Raw genomic sequence first — 9,136 nt, forward strand, 5'->3', positions numbered from 1 at the left:
ATGAAAATGCTTATTTGTATACACATGCTATCGTATTATGACACATTGTTTCTGTATTTTTTGACAATCGGTATTCCCCTTTTCTGATTAAACATTTTTTCTAATAATATTGTAGTTTTAGTTTACAGAAGAGTTGGTCGAGACATTCCGTAAACTCACAAAGAAGCCATTCGAACATATATTTGATTATTTTGGTGATGTTTAGGTCTTACAAAAGACCACTCGAAATCTTCACAACTACAGACAGGCGCAAGTTCTACTTTAAACATGCTTAATAACTTCTTTTAAGACACTCATTCTTAGCGATCTTAAAGTGCATAATTACAATACGGATATTTCCCATTGTATGAATGTTACGCTGTTTAACACTTTTATTTTTTCTTTAACTTTCTTAACTCTTTAATATTGTTTCTTTATTTTTAAACTGATCTTCGTTTAAATACGACTGAAAATAAGGAAAGATTCAAGAGGGGCTCCTTCCAATGGCAAAACAGCATGTCCGCGGACTAACAACGCTAAAAACCTGGTGTTTCATTACCCGATGTAGGCAGAGCAAAGATAGCCCATTTTGTTGCTTTGTGCTTACTTCCAAATAAACACACTGGAGAGGGCACTCCCCTAGAAAATTATAATTTTCTTTCTTTATTCTTTCAGCATAGGTGTATAAATTTACAAGTTTTTATTCATTTCACAATAATTCTTAAGTCTCTATAAAAATCACCAGGTTTGAGAGCAGTTTTAGTTATAATCTCTAAATACCTAACCTCTAGCTAAATATTGAAAACTTCACGACCATGGTGGCTTCTTGGATATTGGATATGGCAATTCTCACTCAGGTAATCAAAGAGACCGACGCAGTCTTGCAGACATCCATGAGAAAATGTGGTTGAGCTAAACCAAAATTTGCTACTATGAAGCAAATATGGCTGTAATTTTGCACTATGGCTTAAATTAATCTTACAAATATTAAACTCATCAAATCTGACTGTAGGAGGTTGCATATTATCTTGAGTCTAACAGCAAAATTTTGAAAGCGGGCCCATCATCGCTTGATTTTGACTTTTCCCCACCCCTGTAACAATTTTGCGCGATATCCATGGGCGTGTTCAACATTATGTTCGTGTCTAATTCGTTTAATTTTTCTATCCTGTATACAGTAATCCAGATGGTTTAAACTGATCATATAATGACTCGAAGTTTCTGTGAATCGAATTATAGTAGGCAATATATGTACTATAAATTTTGTTCATACAAAACCAGAAGAATTAGATATTCATATCGACCCATAACTTCTACGTTTTTTCTTTGCATGAAAAGGTTGTACAGAGGAAGTTTTATTACACCATGCCCATTTATTCCCTGTTTTCTCACTTTTTGGTGTATCCATTTCTACAAATTCAATCTTTTAAATATTTTCTCACTTGTTTATACACTTCTTTTATACAAGATGATATGATCATTCATTCGTGTTGATATCCTGTATGTATATCATCAATGTAGATGTGCACCATAATATTACGGTATGTGTAAATTATAGTATTTGTGGGTGTGTGCATTCTCTTCATTTATTGTCTGTGTTTACATTTTGAGTGTGCATTTAATTGCACACATTGCGCAGTGGTATTTGGATGATGTAGTGTGAGTTATGGTTGCGTTTATATACTAATACTAAGGATTGATAAATTAGTTAATCAATTTAATTAGCAACTTCACGCCAGTATTAGAACATGGTTCTTATGTACTGTCCTATTTGGTCACTTATTACTATGGTAAGACTGTTTATTACGTAGCTAGAAGCGTTCAACAATGTCAGTGAGTTTAAAAAATTTGTGGTTTTGTGACTTTTTGTCTCTGCTCTGTGACTTGTAATTTTGTAAGTAATTTGTTTATCACCTAATGATATCTTTCGGATACCTTTGAAAAGTTATTATTCGGTTGTTAAAGAGGTATACGAGTACATAGTTTGTACTGCCTGCATTGTTTTATCCGCCCAACTCCTACTATAATTACTATCATACTTACGATAATGCATACATAAATATGGTTGCAAAGAATCTTTTGTCTGTCATAGCCCAGCACACCGACTTCTCATGTTGAAGCAAGGCCTCTTCGGAAGTGACTTGGAGGGAACAAGAAACAGATATGAAATGTTATTTTTACATTCATCCGTATTCGCAATGGACAAATTCAGAGAAATGTAGAGAAAAACATCTATGGTTAATACGATTTTATCACAAATTTTTGCTTGCTAGTTTCTAATGCTTTGCTAGTTTTCGGCGTTTAAACTTTAAATGTTAAATGTGTATTTGAACACAACCTCCAACTGCCGAAATAAAATGTTTTTGTTGGTTTGTCTTTTCACTTGTGTTTAGAAATGCAAAGACAAAAGAAACAGCGACTATTATTTACAAATATTCAGGTTCAGTATTGTTTGAAGTAAATACATGTGTTTTTGTAATGATTGAATATGTATTTGTGCAAGTAATATAAAATTAAAAAAAATATACAATATTACAGAATAAAAAAAAAACGCTTGTTTTGCTTGTTGGAGCTTTCCAAACCTATACAATGATAAATCTCTGCCCATCGTATGTATCAAAACCTGATTTTAACGTTATACATCATTAACTTAGCGCTTAGCCACCGTCGGAGGAGCCGTTTGTTTTTCTAATTAAAAAAAAATTGTTTAGTCTCAAGCTTAAAGTTACACAATGAGATATCTGTGAATCATCCACCGCTGGCATTCAAACTCGACTTTTGATGTTATAAGCTCTCAGACACGAACCCAGAAGACCAAAGACTCGCCCATAATGTCATGTTAGCACTATAACTGATAGTTTTTGTTTCACTTGTAATGACTTTACAAGATAGACTTTTGGAACTAAATCTGCAATGCAGTTTTTGAAGAAAAGGTCGTATATCATCGGGCAAGACATTATTTCAGTATAAATGCAGCAATGGAACAATATCAATCAAATGAGTTACAAACTAAGAAAAAATATACAATATACAGTTGGTACGTTACAAAGTGAATAATTAATATTTATATACAGATGATTGATTATAACGAAAATGTTTTATACTGTTGCATTTCGTAACATTCAAATTGCTTTTCATCTATCAAAATTCATTTTTTTTCGTTACATTTTCACACTTTAAGATGTAGTGATACTGGGCTCATCTTTTCAGTTGTGAAAAGGAAGAGATAGAACATAAGGTGAACCAAGTTCTTGTCTCATACCTCGCTTATCATTTATGAACTTTCGTTTAATAAATCTATGTTTCAGAAATCTTCTGGGATACTCTAGGATACTACTTGTAGCACTCAGTCTGATTGGTTGGAGATAAAAAGTTCCTGAAACATGTTACCAGTTTCTAAGCTCACTAACCTGCTACAATTTTCAAAAACTAGAAATTTTTCGACATACATTATTTGGTAACTTTGTTACGGTAACAAAGTTTCAATAGTATGCTTACTACAGACCAATTATATCTGTTACTATTCATGATTTGAAAACCGAAGAAATATCATGCGTGATTATTTGTTTCGTCTAGAACAAAAATTATACTTTGAGGTGTATTATTTACAACACATTGTTTACATATATGAATCTTCTCTGTCGTGTTAACATACACTCGAAAAAATTTAAAACGTTTATAGTAAGTTCCAGAAGAATAAAAAACAAACACGATTTTCTCTAATGTAGGCAGTAACTTTAATTTGGCAGTTTGTAGTAGTTGTCTAAAAGTTAAATGGCATATTTTCGCAAAACTTCGAAATTGCTAATAACTGATTAGGTGTTTCGATTACACGTCTTGAACTTGTCTGGCGAAATACATATCTGAGAACCCTACAGTTATTAATAAGCCTTTGGTCATGTCATTTAGACTTTCTATTATCTACTAATACAGCTGTGCTCTTTGAACAATATATTTTGAAATGTTTGTTTAAGGTAATATAGCAGAGTTATAGATAATAGTTGGGTGCCTTTTTCAGAAGTCATAGAACAGAACACATATACACATTTTTCACTTTCACAGCCAGGTTAAAATCAACTGCAAATGTTATTTATTATTGCGAGTATTAAATTATGTATCACACCTAATTAGAATTGGAAGAATTTCAAATAATTGCATAGCTAAAGTAAATTAACTTACATCGTGACTTCATCCAAATGAAATGTAAGAAATTAATCAGGTCTGCGAACTTAAACGTTTTAAAAATTGTTTTGGTTTTAATAACAGATTTTCATAAGTTATCTCTGCAGAATTCTAAAACAGTAGTATTTTTTTCTATCATGTAAGTATTTTTTTACAAATTCAGAAGAAAAATTTACTTCTGAAATATTCCTCACATAAAATTATTATTTCGTTTACGACAACGAACATTTTTCATTACTATGTTTTTATGTTTGGGTTCTAGAACGATCGGTAAGATTCGCACGTCGCGATTGGTCTAGAGAACTCTTTAGCCAGCGGTTGTCAACATTTTAAGCATAAGAAAATGTGACCCGATTTCAAAGAAATAATTTACGTATGACGTTTTGTAAAATATCTATATGTGATGGAGAAAAACGTATATCATTTTCGGGTTTTTCTTACAGAAATAACCCGAGAACATGTAAAAATCTTCAATACAATAAAATCATAGCAGGCCTGTGTTATTAATGGTATGTTTGTACTTTTTTAATTTATAAAAGGCAACAAGGTTTTTCGTGATGTTTGACAGAGACAGTTAAATTGTTTTAAATATCCTAATATAAGTTTAAATCATAGTTGCAATAAAAGCAATAGCTGGAAAACTTAAGATACTGAAACTGTCATTAGTTATAAAATATTCAACACATGGCACTAAAGTTGAATACTTATCCTACAATCTTAATTCAACTAAAAGTTTAACGCAATTAAGTTTTGTGTTGAGGTTTAATTTGGTGCGTTGTATGACCATAATTTGGTGCAATAGCGATTAAGTTACATTATGTACTGAGTCAAATATTCATATAAACATATTAACTGCTTGTTGTTTATATACTTTCCTTACAGAAACGTTATAAGAATGTTCACCTTCTTTTTTGACGGTGCTGTGCGTATATTTGCATCTATTTTAATTATGAAAGATTACTCAAATACGAGAGACCTTTGTGATAACAGCTACGAGCTCATTTTCTAGTATGCTGAATAAAATTTGCTCTTTTTATAGTGCTTATTTTTACCGTTTTAACCACTGTTTTTCACACACACATACACACACGTATCAGTCAGGCTGTCACATATTTCACGTCGCTTTTTGTAGATTTTGTTATGTACTCTTATTAGAGAAAGTCTTTGTTTACGAGATAATTGACTTAGTTTCTAGCTATTAAAAAACGTATTCTACAGATTAAAATTCTATTTTCTTACGCAAATACCAAGTACTATACTGAACAACATCGCGAGTATTTTTAGTCGCAGCATAGAACAGCTCCGGATTTGTTTTGGTTTTTTTCATGTACAAAGTTTTAATTTGTAGCTCCGTCATTTCTTTGTTGAATTGAGATTTATTTACAGTTTTGGCATTAGGAGGACAAACATAACACAAATACATTTGATCATGCTCAAATTCTTGTAGATGCATTTACTCTAATTCTGACTAAAAGAATTTCAATCTGAGGGTAGGCTGGTAAAGTTCCTGATGAATAATAAAATCGAATCGGGTATACGTGCAGCACACGCTTAGTATTGGTGGTGCATAAAAATATTGCTAATGAAAATGTAGAAAAATTCACATGGATTAATTGTCTCCAATCTTGCGTAACAAAAAGTTAAGTGCCGCGACTATTGAGAATTACTTCTTGTTTAATAATATAGCTATCGTAAACTTTAAAAAATATACACGCTATTTAAATGTAGCTGATACTCTGCATTAAGCATGTGACAGGTACAAATAATGAAAAAATCTGAGTGCTTTAATATTTTATTTCCAGTAATAATTTATTAGCATTGATGATGATATACTTTTGAACAACAAACTGACTAAATTTAGTACAAGAGAACTGCAAAAATATCCTAAAACTAATTTATAAATTTTCATAGTAATTACATTTAATAGAATAGCTATTCGGTTTTCATTTTTAAATACAAAATTTTGCCAATGGGTTTTTACTGTTCTACAACATTCACAGGAGGCAAAACTTGAAGTGATTTATGCAAAGAGGGATTCATGTCTGAATCCAGTACAATAATTGGAGCCATGACATTTAAAACTTCTTCCGAGGCCTCAAAATTTTCAGAATCAATCATATGGGAGTCTTCAAAGTTTTTGTTCTGCGGAGAAGCTAATATTATTATTTCTTCAACTGGTTGTGAAGCCATACCCTGAGTATCTTCATTTGTGGATACTGACCGCCTGTTCTTTTTGGCTAATTGTAGGATACAAGGATAAGAAAACTTTGATTTTCTGTATAACTGGAGACAGACATTGAAGTGTACATGTAAATTTTTATGGTTCGGTATTTTAGGCGTTTTCTGAAAAAGCATGATTAACAGAAATAGTTTATCACTTATATTTCCCAGTTCAGGTTTTGATGTCTGAACTTCAATTTTAAAATCTACACCATTGTCACTAACTTTAGAATAATTTGTTTTCAGTAAAATACTTCGGTTAACATGCTTATTGTTAAGCAAGATAAAAGTTTTGCCGTGAAATGGATGGGTTGAACGAAAACCGTTCTCTTTTCTGAACATATACGTAACACTTCCCTTTTTTATCCTTCCTTTAATAGTTGTGTTAACAAATTTAACTTTTTTATGGTTAGTTTTTTTCGTAAATAAACTGAAAAGTTTACTTAAGTAATGAGACTTAAGAAGTTGTTTTAATTTGTTCCAGGTTTGAGACAGGTGTTTAAATTTATAATTCTGTTTAATTCCATTTCGGTGTGATATCGTCAAGGAATTATTCACGTTCATGCTCTTTATATCTTTTGAGTGACGTACTTGTAGTTTGCGGTTGTTTTCATTTGTAAACAAATAAGAACCTTGAAAAGAACAATTACATTTCTTCTCCAGATGATTCCGAGATAACCAGGGATTATTGCTTTGAATTATACTTAGCCACCCTCTGTTAATCATTTGATGGATTAGTAACTGAGACTTTCTTTCCATTAATTCTTTCTAAGTTTTAGGTTTTCTTTCAGTGTTGTATATATTGAATTATCTTCAGTACCTAACAAAGGTAAAAAACACGTAAAGCAAATATACACAGAACAAATATCTGAGTAAATTTTACAAAACTATTACTTTCAGTTTCGAGTTGAAAAGTAACCTACCTTTTGTGAAATGTGCTGTTTTTAGTGTGTTGATAATCTTGGTTGAAGCATTATCTTCGGGTAAAGTTAATGATGTTTGCTGCAGAAAATAATAATTGCTATTATTAAGAAATGATTGTAAAATAATTAAAGTATTTTAGTATTTTATATTGCTAAAACAATATCCTTAGCTCTTATTATCAACATAAGCTGGTACACAGAAATATGCATTACGTCTATTAAAAATTATAACTGTCCAACACACGAGAATGTTAGATTAATAATACAGTTCTTGGGAACTGGGACCCAAAAAACTTTTGATGATAAACATATAAACTTTATTTTCAAAATAACACTTTTTTAGATCCTGTGGTTAAATCACAGTGCATTCTGCATAGACATTTATGTACTATATAGATAAATATCATACTCTAATCCTGCCTAAACTGGTAGAAATAAATTCGAATGCGGTATATGCAAACCCTACGCTTGGTATTGCTGGCGCACAAAAATATGATATAGCGTATAAGGATATGGAATCACTTCACACAGGTTTAATATCTGTGACGTCACATTGTTAGTGCCAGTGAACCATGGATGATGTGACCATCTAATTTAAGAAAAACTACCAAATCAGCACAACTTGGCACAGTGATACAGGATGACATGTGGGAGGAGAAATGAAAAGTCTCAGATTTTTTACCCTCTTCTGCCTAAAATAATTTCTAGTACCTCAGCTATTGAGGATTCCCTCTTGTTTATACTCCTTCAATAACTGGTATCCTAATAAGACATTAGCATTTATTTCGTAACAGATTTACCATTGTACATTTATTTTAGCGCCTACGCTTATTTCTATAGTTTTCTTTTTTGCATGTGAAGTAGATTCTTGACTCTGTATTGCGTAAATCCCGTCTATTCTTGAAATTTGTAGAACGTTATTGGGCATAAGAACAACAATTCTAGTGATTGACAGTACTGTTGCAAGCGAACTTTTATAAACGTTCAAAAACTCGCGTGATTCCTTCAAAAAACGACTAGCCGAGAGACGGAAGAAGAGTATTGTTGGCTAGCTACAATCAGTTGGGAAGCTATAACTGTGATTAACGCTTATTAATCAGAAAACTACGGAATTGGACCTGAAACATTTATTGAGTTCGAACATAACCAGGGCGTGCAACTTCAGTGAATTACTTCGAGCATTAGAATTTCTATGAGGACATTAAATATCATCGCCGGTAAAAGTCAGCCGTGTGAGACCAATCAAGTTAACTTCAGAGAGGTGTGACAATATCAACTCAGAATTAATTTGCTTGTCGTGGACCTGGATCTTATATCCGTTCTGGAACTGAATATTTTATCTACGATCGAGGTCAAAATGCTGCAAATGTTAATGAAATAGGACACAGAGGTAGGTTAGCCAGAAAAAGTTAACACAGACATGGAGGAAGTCAATATACTTTAAATGTTAAAATAAAAAGAGAAAGACAGCAGAGACATAAAGGACGTCAGGATACTGAAGTAGAAAGGAAACGCAGGTTAAAAGCAAATCACATGGGAAACTGCAGATTGGGCCAGTTGGTTATTATACTTCTAATAACGTCGCCATTCGTGAAATCTATACAATGGCATGCTGTATCTGATAGCCTAGTAGCATAAACTTAATGCCAATGTTGTGGTTTTTATGTACGTTTTCGCGTATTTTACCACTAATTTGTCCCCTGTCGATGAATCTTCACCAAATCTGGCAATGAAAGTTTATTGGATCCATGTGGAGACAGAAGCAAACTTACGGTTTCACATTTTATGTTTTACTGCTTTCATGGACATTTTTTTACGATTACATATAAGGG

General features: G+C 32.2%; 1 long non-coding RNA gene across 1 annotated transcript; it reads left to right on the forward strand.

Moving 5' to 3' along the window:
- Window positions 1-1,556: 1,556 nt before the first annotated feature.
- On the forward strand, window positions 1,557-2,351 carry LOC143234583 (uncharacterized). The gene is made up of 2 exons (XR_013018721.1): window positions 1,557-1,769; window positions 2,072-2,351. It is a non-coding gene; the product is annotated as an uncharacterized LOC143234583 (long non-coding RNA).
- The last annotated feature ends 6,785 nt before the right edge of the window (window positions 2,352-9,136 follow it).

This window comes from Tachypleus tridentatus, chromosome 12 (assembly GCF_004210375.1).
Source record: "Tachypleus tridentatus isolate NWPU-2018 chromosome 12, ASM421037v1, whole genome shotgun sequence".
In the NCBI taxonomy this organism is placed as follows: Eukaryota; Metazoa; Arthropoda; class Merostomata; order Xiphosura; family Limulidae; genus Tachypleus; species Tachypleus tridentatus.